Genomic DNA, 17,615 nt, shown 5'->3' on the forward strand with positions numbered 1-17,615 from the left:
CAATTGTGGTTGTCACCAGCAAGGAGGATGAGCTTTAGGCTCTGCTCACCATAGGAGATGGTCTTACCACAAAACATACAGGTGACCCTAAATTCTCCAAACCGTGGTTGAATCCCGATGGAATGGGTTGTTTTCGTTTTGTAGGTGCTGCGTGTAGATTGGGGAGGGTTGCTGGCCAGTTCTCTCATCTCTGCGGCAGCATATTAGTTAGGATTCTTGCGCTGCATGTGCCTTATCATGGTATTGTTCCCAAATGAATATTTTTTATTTGGGGTACCCCTTGAGAGTTCCATGTCACAGATAAGGCAAGTCACCTTTGCCGCATTCACTTTCTTTTTTCCCTCAGGGATGGAAAAAAACTCCCATACAATGTGTGGCTTGGGTTGGTATGGGGTATTGTGTTCTTCCAGCCACCTCCTCCTCGTCCCCTCCTCCTCTTCCTCCTCCTCCTCTTCTTCTTGACCACCAATGTGATGTTGTGGTGGTCCTCTTGGTGGTGGTGGTGGTGGTGGTGGTGCAGATGCTCCAGCTGATGCTGCTACTGTGGCCATTTCAAAGTACAAAATATACCTCAAAGATTTCAAAACAGGTCTTCCTCAGTCAAAGGACAAAGTCAGAATAAGGAAAAAAGGTGGGGTCTTTCATCATTTGGAAAAAAAAATGTCCTGAACCAATGAGAAGTGTTATTTTCATTTTAAAGACTAGGGATTTCATCATTATGAAACCAAAACTGTTCTGCACCAATTAAAAGTGTTATTTTCATGTCACATGACCCGACGCACTTACGCGACGCACCCCCGGGCGCGCCCCGGGTCGCGTCGCGTAAGCGCGTCGGATGTTTACGTTGCGCGATCCTATTCGCTCGAGTGCTTCCGGGTGCGCTTACGCTGTGCGTATCACGTGGATGCGGCTACGCAATACGTCACGATGATGTTTTCGTTCGCGGCAATAGCACTAACGGGACGCTCTCCGGAGCGCGCCCTGGGGCGCTTCAAAAGACTACGCTTTCCGGGGCGCTCACCGGGGCGCGCCCCGGGAGCGCTCCAGGGCAAAAAAAAATATATATATATACATTTAAAAAATTGTTTTAAATACAAATATAATATAGGATTCATTCATTTTCAAAAATATTACATATCATAGCTATAGACATTTGCTATTAGCAAAATTTTGAAATTCACTGAAAAAAACATAGGTTTGGGGCCTTATATATAGTTAGGAATTAGCATTTAAAAAACCTATGAAATTCACTGAAAAAAACATAGGTTTCACACCAGTTATAGTTAGGAATTAGCATTTAAAAAACCTATTAAATTCACTGAAAAAACCATAGGTTTCACACCAGTTATAGTTAGCTGGAAATTTTACTAACATAAAACCATTGAAATTCCCACTTTATGGTTAGTTGGACTCACTATAACTTGCGCGCCTGCAATGCACTGCTGATGACGTCACATATTACATCACTCATGACATGGTCAGTGACATCACTCATGGCATCACTGAAGACACCATCCAGTGAATGTGTGTCTTTCTGAAATATCAATATGTTTTATATATGTATTTGTAAAGGTCGATGGACGAATAAATGTTTAAATAAGTGTGTAAATGGATGTTTTTTTTAATAAAATATTGATTGGTTAACTGGCTTATAAAGTGTATCTTAGTGAATACATATATTAGCGAGTAATTTTTAAATATTTTAAATATATGTATCAGTGTTTCACTTTGTGTATAAGTGGCTGCATGGGTTGGTGACTGACTCACTGTTTGTATGTGTTTTTAAGACAGCGTATGTGCAGGACTGTATGGGTGGATGAGTGTGAATATGTGTGTGTTAGTGAGTGAATGCCTGCCTCACTAGTGTCTTTATGAGTAACTACATATGTTTTAATCTAGTTTATGTGAGTATTGATGTATATAAGTGAGTATATGTGAGAGTGAGAGATTGAAAGAGTTCCTGTTTAAATAAGTATGTTTTTTTATAAGTGATTGTTTAAGAGAGTAAGTATGTGTAAGTTTCCTTAGAAGTAATGTACTAGTGTGTGTATAGCTGTATATGCAAATAAAAGGATGTTCAATAGTTCATTTGCATGTGTGAGTATGTGTGTGAGTAACTTTTGGATGACTGTCGGTGTGTAACAGGATGTATATGTGTATCACAACATATGATGAGTGAGTATATGTCTGAGTGACTATATAGAACTGTTGCTGAATGAGAGGATGTGTATATAGATGGTGGAATTACTGAATTGGTTGTTGTAAGTGGTATGGGTATCTCAATTTTTTTGAAAATGTTAGTTTCTATTTTTGAATATGTGTTTCAAGGGTTACATTACACCGAAAGGAGGTCAGTCAGTCTGTCACAAGGATGGTGTCATCAGTGATGTCATGAGTGATGTCACTGACCATGTCATGAGTGATGTAATATGTGACGTCATCAGCAGTGCATTGCAGGCGCGCAAGTTATAGTGAGTCCAACTAACTATAACGTGGGAATTTCAATGGTTTTATGTCAGTAAAATTTCCAGCTAACTATAACTGGTGTGAAACCTATGGTTTTTTCAGTGAATTTAATAGGTTTTTTAAATGCTAATACCTAACTATAACTGGTGTGAAACCCATGGTTTTTTCAGTGAATATATATATATATAATAACACACACTCGTTTCTTTTCACGAAAGTAGACCGCACTCCGAGCTTTGATTTTACAAAAAAAAAGATATATATATACACTAATGCCTTGCATGTGAACAAGGGCTGCATAGCCCGAAACGCGTCATGTTTGGTTGGTAGCGGGAAAAAACTGGCAAATAAAAATACTCACCCGAATGCTGTGGTCTGTCTCCTACTTCGCCGGTCCGGTTGGATTGGAGGTGGTTCTTTGGAGTGACTGTTGATATATATATATATATATATATATTCACTGAAAAAACCATAGGTTATAGACCATATATAGTTAGGAATTCGCATTTACAAAACCTTATTTTACTCACACAAAACCATTGAAATTCCATATATAGTTAGTTGCACTAACTATATATCGCGCACCCGCAATCCACTGCTGATGATGTCACATATTACATCATTCATGACATGGTCAGTGACATCACTGATGACATCACTGATGACATCTCAAATGACATCACTGATGACATCTCAAATGACATCACTGATGACATCACTGATGACATCTCATTTGACATTACTGATCACATCACTGATGATATCATTCATGTGATAATACGATGAACCTCTTCAGACTCTAATATAACCTTAGATACAATCAGTGTAAATAGACACTCACAGACTGTCACTCATCCATGGAGTTACTCACACACCTAGTCAGTCATGCAAAGAATCAATCACACCTCCATTTCCTCAACTATACAGTTATACAAACTTTACTTATTCAAACATATACTAACACATATTTACTCTCTTATACAATCCCTGATACAAGTTCACAATGATCCATACAGCCACTCACACATTCACTGGCTCTTATGCACAGTTATTTATATATGTCAACTCTCACATGTACTGTGTTTTACATATGTACTTACTTTGACATGTAGCACTGAGATATCCATTCACTCACCAATACACTCATGCGCACAGTCAACCGCCCATACAGCTGTTTCCACATGCACTTTTGAAACCATACATCTAGTGAATCAACTGCTCACACATCTATGCACAGAGTCATACACCTCCCAGCCACCCACACACACACTCAGTCTCCCATACAAATACTTGGGCAACCAATCAATAACCCATATAGTTACTCATATAGCTACTTATCAACACATGCAACAGTTTACAGAACAACAGACATAATGATGCACAAATTAAGACAGTTTAGTCACTAAACCATGCACTCAGTGAGACACATTTAATCACTCACTCATACAGTCAGTCATGCACCTACTAAATCCTTCATCCAGACACTTATACATCCACTCATTCTTCAATATGTAAGACATATTTTAACTTTACAGAAACATACAGTCACTGGATGTTGTCATCAGTGATGTCATCAGTGATGTCATTTGAGATGTCATCAGTGATGTCATCAGTGATGTCACTGACCATGTCATGAATGATGTAATATGTGACATCATCAGCAGTGGATTGCGGGTGCGCGATATATAGTTAGTGCAACTAACTATATATGGAATTTCAATGGTTTTGTGTGAGTAAAATAAGGTTTTGTAAATGCGAATTCCTAACTATATATGGTCTATAACCTATGGTTTTTTCATTGAATTTTCAAGGTTTTGTAAATGCTAATTCCTAACTATATATGGTCTATAACCTATGGTTTTTTCAGTGAATTTTCAAGGTTTTGTAAATGCTAATTCCTAACTATATATGGTCTATAACCTATGGTTTTTTCAGTGAATATATATATATATACATACATATATAAACATATATCATCTGTATATCTATATAAATACAAACATAAATGCATGCATACATATACTTATATGCATTCCGATGCATGTTATTTACATGAAAGTTGAAAAAACACTAATAAAAGCAAAGCTAAAAAGCCACCTCATTACAAACAGAATGGCTTTAACTTAAACGAGGGCGAGATCTATTGCATTTTCAATGCTTGTTTACTTTGGTTCCATCAAGAAGGCATTCAGATGTGTCACACATTTGCCATAAATTCTGAATGTTAGCACTCTAGTTGCACATTAGATCACTGTAGTAAAGCTACTGCTCACCAGGGACGTCTGCTGCTGGTATTCAAAGTGCATGTTTCAGTCTGCATGTCAGAATTTTTTTAATGAAATAGAAGAGGATTTGAGAAGTCACTCAAAATGATCCCTAATTTTTCTTTCTGAAGCACTAATCATACTTTCTATGGCAAAATTAACCCCCTCATGTTGTTCCTTTTTAAATTGAGTGTTTTCAGACTTACCACTTCATTCCAATCAAGATGGCTTCTGGTGTGCCATACTTTTGTCATAAGTAAGACTGTTAGCGCTCTAGTTGTTCTTTAGAACACTCTGGGACATTCTGTCATTGGGCTATACTTGGGGTACATCTGGGTGATATTTGGGCTACATTTAGGCTCTTTTGTCTCTGGTGGCCATCTTGGGAGACTGTATGTCAGAATTTTTTAATGAAATTGAAGAGGGTTTGAGAAGTCACTCAAAATGTGCCCTAATTTTTCTTTCTGCAGCACTAATCATAATTCATATGGCAAAATATACCCCCTCATTTTGTTCCTTTTTAAATTAAATGTTTTAAGAGTTACCACTTTATTCCAATCAAGATGGCTTCAGGTGTGCCATACCTTTGTAATAAGTAGGACTGTTAGCGCTCTAGTTGTTCTTTAGAACACTCTGGGACATTCTGTCATTGGGCTATACTTGGGCTACATCTGGGTGATATTTGGGCTACATTTGGGCTCTTTTGTCTCTGGTGGCCATTTTGGGAGACTGCATGTCAGAATATTTTAATGAAATAGAAGAGGATTTGAAAAGTCACTCAAAATGTGCCCTAATTTTTCATTCTGCAGCACTAATCATACTTTCTATGGCAAAATATACCCCCTCATGTTTCTTTTTAAATTAAATGTTTTAAGAGTTATCACTTTATTCCAATCAAGATTGCTTCAGGTGTGCCATACCTTTGTAATAAGTAGGACTGTTAGCGCTCTAGTTGTTCTTTGGAACACTCTAGGAGGCTGCAGTAGAACACAAAGGAATCAACTGACAGTCTCTGTCCTTGTTGGATGTACATGTTTTACTGAGAATGTCAGACTTCATTTTCACATGACTGAGAAAGATAATGTGAATTTACAGAAAATATGCTTTCAGTTTAGCTTATAGATCCCCTTCCAAACCACTGTGGGAAAATCATGAGATATTAGTTTTCTTTCAAACAATATTCATGATATCACAGCAGAAGGTTTTTTCACATGGTAAAATCACCTTAGAACCCACCACAATTCCTAAAACGAGTATGGTACCATCAACAAATGATTTATAATGTAACTAAAGTCCTAAAACCCTCTATTAACTACAATGCTTTTTAATGAGGTGCTATCATGTATATTGGTCCCAAGAGGGCTGCCAACACTTCTTGGATGAAGTGCTGACAGCCAATCAGATCAGATGTGTGGTTAGGCTCCGCCCAGATATATATCTTTTTTTGAACCTAAATTACTCAAAATCCACTGGAGCACATATATTGAGACCTAGCAAAGGCACATCGGGCTAACAGTCCCTACAATTTTGCCAAGTTTCGTGCAAATCCATTCAGCCGTTCGAGCTAAAAGTGAGGCCAACCGCCCTATGGAAATTAACATGGGAAAAACGCGTTTTGGGACCCCCCTTTTTTCTCGGCCCCCCCTTGATGAAACCCCCCCAAATTGTCAGGGGCTGCTCAGAAACAAAATGTTCCATTTTCCTGAAAATTTCAGCCAATTCCGTCCACAAACGCCAAAGTTATTAGACATAGAATTTTCAAAAATCCCATAGAGAAAAAATCCTAACTATATATACCTACTGGCGACCGCCAGTAGGTAATATATATATATATGAAGAGGCTAAGAACGCCGAAATGCATCCGCCACCATGGGTGTCAGAACTCTACTCTGTGTGGGCAAGCTGATTAAATGCGCTTCCGAAAACCTCCTCAAGTGTGGCCTTTTCTCTTTCTGTGAAGGAGTCTGTTCGTGATACTTACCAGCGTGGTCACCAGCGACGCGCACAAAAGGCTCCCGCTTTCTTCAGAGGCCCTGTTTTGCTGGACTACTGTTCGCAGTTGTTTCTACTCCGGGTTACCGGAATTTTACAGGGTCCACCACGGATCACCGGAAGAAGTATGACGGTGAAGTTGCCACTGAGCAGCACGTCGGACTTGGAATCTGCCATGTCCCCCGCCAGAAAGGATTCCGTTGTGAAGTGGTTAAAGCGGATTGGGGACTGGAGGAAGCGCCGCTGCCCAATTGTGTTTGTTGAACTTTGGGGGCTTTTCACTGACATTGCAGCACAGACATTCTCCCCACCTCGTTTGCGATACTTACCAGGATCTTGCTGTTGCATGCTGGAACCTGTAGGCGCTGGGGCTCTAGCTGACCACAGGAAGTATATGCAGTGTGACATCATCGTCGTGGGAGTGGCTGCAGTCCGTGGATGAGATGAAGGCTGGACATTTGAACCTTCGCTCACACCCCTTCTTCCTGCACTTTCACCCGGCGCTGAAGAGGCTAAGAACGCCGAAATGCATCCGCCACCATGGGTGTCAGAACTCTACTCTGTGTGGGCAAGCTGATTAAATGCGCTTCCGAAAACCTCCTCAAGTGTGGCCTTTTCTCTTTCTGTGAAGGAGTCTGTTCGTGATATATATATATATATATATATATATATATATATATATATATATATATACTAATATAATAAAGAGAGAGCCCAAACCTTTGAGGCGGGTAATCTCAGGAACCACAGCACCAATCACAACACCCAATACAGGATTGGAAAGGGCAGTTGCAGCAGAAGGGCATAGGCTTTGCAGACGCCCACCATATACATTTAAAAGGTAAAAGAACTGTGCCAGCAAATAAGTCCCTTGTGGGCGTGTCTGCGTTGTGCTGTGGGCGTGTGCTGGGGCGTGACAAATGCTGGGGGCGTGTGGTACATTCCGCCCTTCATGCCATGTCTCATATCGTGTGCTGTGGGCGTGTGCTGGGGGCGTGGGCGTGGGCGGGGCGCGGGACTACGGAAAAAAAAGCGAGCGCTGTGCCCAATATTTCATTGTTTTTTCTTCCCAGGTTCTGTACATTCCAGCTCCGGGTGTCCACCCTGCTCCCGTTAAATACCCCTGCACCCCATAATCATAACCCACCCTTACTCTTTAAAATATCCCAACAACCTTAAACACTAACCCATCTTAACCTTGTAAATTTACCCTGTACCCCAAAACCCAAACCTATCCCTAAATCCTAAAAATACCCCTGTACCCCAAAACCCAAACCTGGCCATGAACCCTATAAATACCCCTGTACCTCAAAACCCAAACCTACCCCTGAACCCTAAAAATGCCTCTGTACCCCAAAACCCCAACCTAGCCCTGAACCCTAAAAATACCCCTGTACCCCAAAACCCAAACCTACCCCTGAACCCTAAAATACCCCTGTACGCCAAAAACCAAACCTAGCCCTGAACCCTTAAAATACCCCTGTACCCCAAAACCCAAACCTAGCCCTGAACCCTAAAATACCCCTGTAACCCAAAACCCAAACATAGCCCTGAACCCTTAAAATACCCCTGTACCCCAAAACCCAAACCTACCCCTGAACCCTAAAAATACCCCTGTACCCCAAATCCCAAACCTAGCCCTGAACCATAAAAATAACCCTGTACCCCAAAACCCAAACCTACCTCTGAACCCTAAAATACCCCTGTATCCCAAAACCCAAACCTAGCCCTGAACCCTAAAAATACCCATGTACCCCAAAACCCAAACCTAGCCCTGAACCCTTTAAATACCCCTGTACCCCAAAACCTAAACCTACCCCTGAACCCTAAAAATAACCCTATACCCCAAAACCCAAACCTAGCCCTGAACCCTAAAAATACCCCTGTACCCCAAAACCCATACCTATCCCTAAACCCTAAACCTACCCCTGTACCCCATAACCCAAAACTATATCTGAACCCTTAAAATACCCAAACACCCCAAAACATATACCTCAGTACCCCAATACATATACCTATACCCATACTTACCTTATCCAAACATTAACATGCGTTATAATGGCATTCTGGAGTCATGGTACTTTCATAATGAAAGTATGCGGAGCGATGGTATGCGGAAAGAAAGTTGCGGAATAATGGGTTTTTACCCTTCCCCGGTAAGTACATTGGTGGCACGGCTGCCCACATCTCCAGCAACATACTCATATTTTTTCACCACCGATTTGAAAAATGCACAGGTCTCTCTCATTGATGGCCAGCACCGACATACACTTTTAGACACACCTCTCACCACAAGTTCTAGAATTGCGAACTTTAGAGCTGGGGAGCTACGTTCGAATCTCGGCATCAGCTCAACATCCTGTGATTCCAGGCAAATCGCTTTGTCTCCCCGTGCCTACCACAAATGAATGTGTTCTTCTGTAATGTAAATTGTGCTCATGCCATGTATGTTGTCGAGTTCGCGCTATAAAATATTGTAAGGAAAAATAAAGTAGGGAAACTCGAGTTCTCACACTACTGAACGTGCACTCTTAAGTGCATCAGCAGTGCTCTGTGAATCGGAGCGTTTCACAGCCCTGTCACTGATAAGAAATGCTATCAAAACGAAATCCTACAAAACAATATACTACTGGCTGGCAGTAATTCATACCCGGACAACGTCGGGACGGGCTGCTAGTATATATATATATATATACCACTGGCGGACACCACTGGGTAGTTATAGTTAATTTTTTCACCATTTGACGAATCCTCACAAAACTTTCTAAAAAACAAAGTTCATCAACCTCAGCTCCTTCTATAAAGGTTTTGGGGTTATTCATCAAGGGGGGGCCGAGAAAAAGCAGATATCCTAAAACATATTTTCCCCATGCATAGGAAAATTAGACATAGCTAAAGCCAAAAGGGCTGAATGGATTTACACCAAACTTGGAAGAAAGCTAGATCTCGGCCTTAAAAGCATGTTTTTTGTAATTTGGTGTACATCCTTGCAGATGTTTTTGAGAAATTAAGAATTAAAATGCATGTATATAGCAAACCACAGATGAGCCATGGATTCAACAAATCAAAAGAAATAATCCAACTGGCTAGCATCACACCAACAAATATGTTGCAGCAGCCATTTTAGGACTAGGGGACATAGCCCTCTGTCCTACGAAAAGGTTAAAAAATATAGGTGGCAGGATAGGTATACCCTGCCCCCCTAACCCTTGTATCTGTGCTGTGGGAATGCAGAGGGTTTGCAACACCAATAAAAAAAAAAAACAAGATGGTCTCTCGCACTTTACAAAGGTAAGCCCCCACGGATGGGCCAGGACCGAGGTTTAAAAAAAATAATAATAAAGGTGAAGGGACATGCGGCACCCTTCGCCATCCATAGTAGACCCCGGGGACCTATCACTCGGGCTGCAATACAAATATTATGATGTGAGGGGCTTGCGGCCTCCCCCTACCCAGACAATTATGAGGCCCTTGGAACCACATCCGCTGGGTTGGCAAAACATTTAAAAATGCTGTGAGTGCCCTCGTGCTCACCCAGGACACCCACAGCAATCGTCCATGGGGCCATGGAGGAATCCCCAGGGCCTGCATGGCCGCTGCCGGCTCCTCTGCCTGCACTCATTGTAGTGCAAAAGGAGATAACCCAGGGGAGGCAGCTTTTCTCTGCTCCTGTACAGCGGTAACATACATGTATCCCCCTCCTTGCCAGAGCGCAAGCAGGGAGTTGAAGTACTCCCTGTTTATGCTCTTCCAAGGAGGGAACTGTTGTGTTTCGGATGATGGGTGTTCCGGGCATTGTCACCATTGAGCCCTGGAGGATAGGGTCACCAAGGATAATGGGTGGCTTAGGGAGGGGTGCCCCACACCCCTCCCCACCAAACAAATTTGGCCCTGGGAGATAGGGTCCCTGGAGCCCTTTTGAGGCCTAGGGAGTGGGGTCCTAAGGCCCCCTCCTCTTAAAAAAAATAATTAGGCTTGGGAATGGGGTCCTAGGGACCCCAGGGTCATAACAAGACTCGGTGAGAGGGCTAGCATGCCCCCTCAAAAAACATTATCGCCCCTGGAGGATTGGTCTCCAGGGCCCTTAAGTGGCTTGGGGAGGAGGACCACATGCCCCATACCCAAATAGTAAATGTCAGACTCAGAGGATGGGGCCCCTGCAGTCCTTATCTGGCTTGGGGAGGGGGTGGTCACAAGCCCCTCCTCAAATATAAAAGAAATTAAAAAACTGTGAAATTAGCAGAGGAGCCTCCCTAGGCCCATCAGTAAATGTGTAAAATGTAATTTAGCCCTCCATGACCATATCTTCTGCTCACATTAGGTTGATGTGTAGATTCTGTGTCATTTCCTTTGCACACTCATGGATGTACCATGCGATGCTAATGGGCAATTCCATTCTATGAAAGTGCTAAATAATGACTGGTCAAACCTTTATCCCATTTAATCCGAGGTCATTATATATTGTTTTGATCTCAGAATTATGGCCTTTGTTTCTATTAGAGTCTGTCCAAAGCCTTAATAATATATTTTAAAAATAGCTTGCATTTCTGATTCCCAGGTATTATAACCTCCTCAAGTTTCTGAGGAGTTACGTTTTTTTAAATAAAATATAAGAATACAGAAAACCCCTTTTTAGAATTTGACCTCAGCGGTTTCTGTCCTTGTTTTCTGCATCATTGATCATTTATATTATTTGTATCTATAGTTTCTGCATGGTGCTCCAGTAGCCTCCCTAGTGCTAAGGCAGGCACAACAAGTACTGATAAAGTATCACGTATGTACGGGTTAGTATGAGCGTTTTCAGAAATGTTAGAAACTTTCCAACGTCTGCCTCGTGTGCAAAACAAGGGCCAGGCAATCCAAACTCCTTGCTTATTTAATTAAATGAGGACCATTATAGATCTAGAAAGGCTTTAAAATGTATTTTTTTTCATTTTAAAGCTGTGCTGCTATTTGCAACATTTTCAGGACACGGGACTGCGTCCCTGATTCCTTTAACAGTGGCTGTAACATTTCTGTTTGTGTCCAATCAGAACGAGCACTCTTGTAGGACTTGCAGGAGCCTCTTGTTCCTGTCAGATGGTGAATAGGAAATAAGGGCATTACTGCCAATCATTGAACCTTCGTTTCTCAAAATCTACTGCACACATTTACAACACATCACAAAAAGCACACATTATATGTAAAGATCTAGCTTTCTGCCAACTTTGGTACAATTCTGTCTTAAATTCTCTATGGAAACTGCATGGGGAAATTACATGTTGTACACCGTCCTCCCCTTTTTACCAGGCCTCCCGCTTTATGGATCACCCCAAAACTTTCCAGGAAGGAGCTAAGGTGGATGACATTTTTGGGGGAAGATTTAGATTTGTGAAATGTTGCAAAAGTTATGAGCAAGCCGCCTGTCGATCAAATCAATTGGTCACGCCCAGGTAGCTATATCTAACTATTTTGGCCAATTTCCCAGATTCAATAGAGTATAATAGAAATCCTAGCATTGGTCAATCCATCTAGTTCAACAACTCTTGCAAATCAACTGACCTTCTAACTCCACTCCACCATCTTGTAGAGATGTGAGCCAAAAGCGTTTTTTTTAACTAAGTGGATTATTCTTTTCATTTTATAAAGAAAACATAATGTTAAAAGTTACTGCATTGCTATCATGTGGGTATCAGCAACTTAAAGTCATGCTGTCAAAACATCAGTCTATCAACATAATGTGAGCAGCCCTAGATCATCAGACGGAGCACATATAAAAGTGTACCACATGAGGTCAAATAAGTATATCTAACCATCCAACCCGCAGAATACAGTCCTCTCACTAATCAACGCACCAGGAGTGAAGAAGTTAGTCTAAGCCACAATTTTTGTTCCACTTTCCCTAAATCTTTGGGCACCCTAGACTAGCATATAGCGTTCATTCCACCAGCATGCACCTGTTCACATTGGCTCACAAGGTTCCAAATTGTAGATTAAATAGTCTACGCCACAATTTTTCGATATCATATGAGGAAATCATCAAGGGCATATCACAGAACATTCAGGACTATTTACTATAAAGTCATCTTAGTCACGAATGTGCACAGGGAACTCCATTATATTCGTGGGAACTCTTTCAGGAGTCTCTGGGAAGTCACTGGTTACTACTATGCTCAGATTGTTTCAGTTAGACCTGTTTTCCACAAGTGTCTTTGTTTGACCTTACTACTGGACCCCAAGAAACTGATCACCAAGTATACCTCTTTAGTACATAACCCTATGGATAGTGAAGAAGTCAGACCCTGAGATTTTCAGATTGTCAACAGGCAGCGCAGCACAGGTCTCCATGGTGTGCCCAAGCCCGACCAATAGGTGCAGGTGTGGTTTTTATGGTGCCAGTGTGTTGTCACAGGAGAGCCTAGAATACACCAGCACCAGTTCAGCAGTTAGCTCTGGAGTCCCTTTGTTTGTGGCTTGGCAGGTCTTGTGGATTGGGTTTCCTTCAGCCCAGACATAAATCCAACCCCTCATAGCTAGTGTGACCACCTCACATAAGGTCATTTCAGTCACTCTCTACAGTCCTGATCTTTTCACCTGCAATTTGTTGATTTGAGGTGCATTTGTCTAATTAGTTCAGTGAAAAGAGAACAAGACTAAAACACCCAGAATGAATTAGGATATCACATATAAGTTCAGGATTGGAAGCAGTGTCTGTAATTACGCGGGAGAAAGTGTTTACTCTAACCTAAAGAAGATAAGAGTCCACCCTTGGTTGTCATGATGAGTACTTAGCCATTGTTGTTGCAGGCTCCTCCATCAATTCTGTTAAATTGCAACACTCTCCTTCTCTTGTAGTTTTCAGCAAAATGCATTCTTGCTGTTTGCAGCGTGATGTGACTTCTTGGTGGTGGATTGTAGCATCAGAACCTTGGCTGACTTCCATGGGGGTACACAATAAAGTTACACTGCAGAGGTACTTAGGGGAGTCCTCGACTTCACCCTTGCAGAATGTTGCAGAGCCTTCAGCTCATCCCACCTTGACTCCTTCATGGCTCCCTCTTCTTCTGAGCAGCATCTTCCTTGTGTCAGGACTCCACCAGTGTCCAGCCTAATGATTTGGTCAGCCGCCTTTTTCCAGATCAACCTTTCCTGATAGGTCGAAGGGCTGCCCCAAGGTTTCTGACCCCAAACCTGGTAAGGATAGGTGGAGGGGGATGCCTCAACCCTGACACACAGACATTTTCTTGTTGCCATTGATATGGAGGCCGGGAATGCAGTAGAGACATCTTAGCACACTGGCTGAAAGTTTTTGTCCCATCTTTAAACCAAAGTTGCACATTGTAGTTTTGTATTCCAACTGCCAATTCTAAGTCTGGTTCTGGGAGGTGTAGTCAGCCAAAGTCTTTGTCACCATCTGTTAATAAGGGCACACACATATAGCAGACTGGATCACACAATTAATTTGGCAACCGGTGAAACTAACCTCTCCAGAGAACAATGGGTCATGAAAGATCACGGGAAACTCCCTAGCTTCAAAGGAGCTGTCTGTATCCTTTATTCAACACTCTTTAGTGTGATCAACTACAAAGGATCCCCGTAAATTTCTGAGGGCAGCCCTGCATTCACATCTACTCTGTGGGCCCCTCCTCTAACCCTTCATCTTAGGTACCACAAGTCAGGTTGCACGAACCTAGTGCACACAATCCAATGGAAGTGATATTCTTTACTGTCTATTGCACTCACACCAATGACTATAGTAAGGTCTGTGGAATAAAGTGACTTCCAACAAATTCAAGTAGATATCTTAGGCGTTTGTTCAAAATGTTACTGTAATTGAGAATTTATGTACCTGAACAGTATCTCTATATATCCAGCACTATCTAATTCCATGTGGAACAAATACTTTCTGAAAAGCAAACAGATGTAAAATTTGTATCTGAAATATACATGTATACTAGTATTTCTTACTATGCTTTGGATAAGTAGCTCTTGCGTCATCACTGCATGCTCCCTTATGGAAGATGAGTTACAGTTTCTACTTGGCTTCGGTAAAAGTGCAATATTACCGGCACAGTCGATAACATGTTGTTACCTAATATAGCAATGGTATATGCGTACTACAGCTCTCATACCTTAAACATGATATACGTCAACACAAATGCAATGATCCTCTTTAAGAATGCCTTCTGTTCCTTTGCAGACTACCTTAGTAGACTATAACCTTGATCTTAACATTTTGGATAAATGATCAAGAGAATAGTTCAAAGTTTGTTTTTAGCAAAATTACATCTTCAAAATACTTCTTTGTTATACGATGATCCATACAAACCATCCTTTAAGAAGCAACAGGCCTTTGCAAGGAAATCTGGAATCCATGTATTGAGATCCAGGAGGCATTGATTCTCTAGCAAACAATGCTGTGGACCACAAGGGAGTTACATCTAAAAATCCAAGATGACCTCCATCACTATGCAAACAGTTTGTTTAATGCAATGAATCATTATTTAATGCCAGCATACTGCGTCCTCTGTGCACACCCAGTTTCAGTCCAGACAGCACCGGCACTCTGTGATGACTATTAGCAGGATTGCTTACAGCCCAAGATCTTACGTACTGCATCCACGTGCACAGGTCACACAAAGTGGCAAGTAGCTCCACTTCCTGACACCATTCAAATAGAGCAAACATAAAATCTAACCCAGTGTGGCTAGAGCCACATGTATCATACTCTCTTTCTAGGCGCATCTTCCACACATGCTAATTTTTACACTCATACAACAACCAGGATGGTTGTAGGAGAATGTAAGTCCAATTTTAAAAGCAAGAGAGGTAGGTACGCAACTCTTCCTGATAGGGAGAGGTAAAGAGGTCCGCCTTGCCATTAGAAAAAATATTGCTGCTACCACTGCGTCTGGAGTACAGTGAGCTGATCATAGCCATGTTCAACATACCACCTGTGGCCTACAAATGCTTCTGCAGGAGCCTATATATAACACAAAACGTGATCCCCTATGCACCGGCAATACCGCTGGAGGGAATTCCCGCTGGGCAGGCGGTTCTGATGCCGATTACACTCAGGGAGTGGCAGGAAAAAGGTGTATTCACTCTTGGAGATCTGTATCATGAGGGGGCGCTTATGCCATATGCAACATTTGCGGATGAAGAGGGATTACCGCCTGGGCAGTTTCTCCCTCACTGTGCACTGGTTGCCTCGCTCACGGCAAAATGGGGGATGTCACTACAGATCTCACTATGCAATACCTACACGTCATGGGGCGAGATAGACACCTGTCACATTGGTTTGTAGCTTCCCTCAGGGCCCACACAACAATCAATCTTGATACCCTTTGCCTTAAATGGGAACAAGATCTGGGTCGCCAGTTCACAGACAAAGTGTGGGTCCAAGTACTTGAGAGCCTGACTCATATCCCTAGGAACATGCGCTTCCGTCAGATACAGTTGTTTATCGTACCAGCAATTTGACGGACGCCGCGTATCCTGCACGAAGCCTGAGACGCTGATCATCAATCGACCTCCATCCATTGGAGAATTTTCCTTGTATGTACTAGGAAACCCGTGGACTCGTGTTGCTGTTTTGTGACAATTTAGACACGGAGTTTGGACAACAACGAATTAACTTTCAGAATACTCGAGCTAGTTGGACTCCATATGTATACCATCAGCCTCGATCTGTTCGTGGAATTTCTTTCCCTGAAGTGACCCAGGAGATGTTACATTTCTTTTCGAATTCAGCCGGGATCGTTTTATTTTCAGTTGTTTGAACTTTCGGCTTCAGGATTGGTATTTGTCTTGAGCCCTCTGCTTCAATTATTGGAGCCACTGGCCCTTCTAGGTTGTCTAGACTTCGCATTTGCTGTTTCTTATCCTCGCTTCATTTGAACTGCATCTTAGGCATTGTCCTTGCCTAATTTACTTTTGGATGGAACGTCTTGATTTGGAATTTACCTTATCTGGGATCCATGCCTGTCTCTGACTTATTGGCACTTTGAATTATTGCTGTTTTTTTGTGCTGTTTGTTAAAATAAATTGTTCTCCCCACTTGTGCTCCTGAACTACAGAGAACTGTATCTTTAGTGCCCTGAGGAAGGTGTTGGCTACAAGGTAGCCTTGGTACTGAAACGCGCGTCGGCACAGTGCAGGACAGAGACATTTGGACATGGACTTCCAGTAAATGTTCAGACTTTATTGCCCACTCAAATTATCTGGTTGTGGTCTCTGTTCCTGTTTTGCTGTATATACGTATATATATTTATAGTGTAAATGCTGGATGTGAGTAGTTTTTACTGAGTGAGTAGTTAGATGAATGGGAGTTTTTTCATGTATGTGTCTGAGATTTGCTTTCTATTGTCTGATATCTATGTTTGTGGGGACGAAATATTTTGATTTGCTTACGTACAAAATCATCAAAAAAGTGTGGTTGTTTGTAGGATTCTTATTTGTTCAGCACATCATATGATTTTCGTATGCATCCTTATTTGATTTGTTGAATTATTTTGTTATCTATTCACCTAGTATATTTATTGTATCTCTAATAAATTTTGCTTGATTTGTATTATTGCTTTTGCTTATTTGGCATCACATTCTCCCTTTTTGGACATATGTAGATTTTTTGTGTTTTATTATTCCTGAGACATGTTTACGCTCTATCACCATCAGTTGGCAGGTGACACCTTTCCTCGCCTTTGTGAGGTAGAGCTTTCCTTGCAGTTGTTTATCATACATAGAGCATACCTCACGTCTGCGAAAATCAACCAATACTTTAATTGTGGCGGCGCTACATGGCTAAGATGAGAGGTGCTGGGGGTTGACTTGCTTCACATATTCTGGAGTTGCCATAAAGTGAGGGCATATTGGAGGGAAGTGGCCACATTGCTACACGCTTGCACTGGTCGG

The sequence above is a fragment of the Lissotriton vulgaris genome, chromosome 4_1 (genome assembly GCF_964263255.1).
Source record: "Lissotriton vulgaris chromosome 4_1, aLisVul1.2, whole genome shotgun sequence".
NCBI lineage: Eukaryota > Metazoa > Chordata > Amphibia > Caudata > Salamandridae > Lissotriton > Lissotriton vulgaris.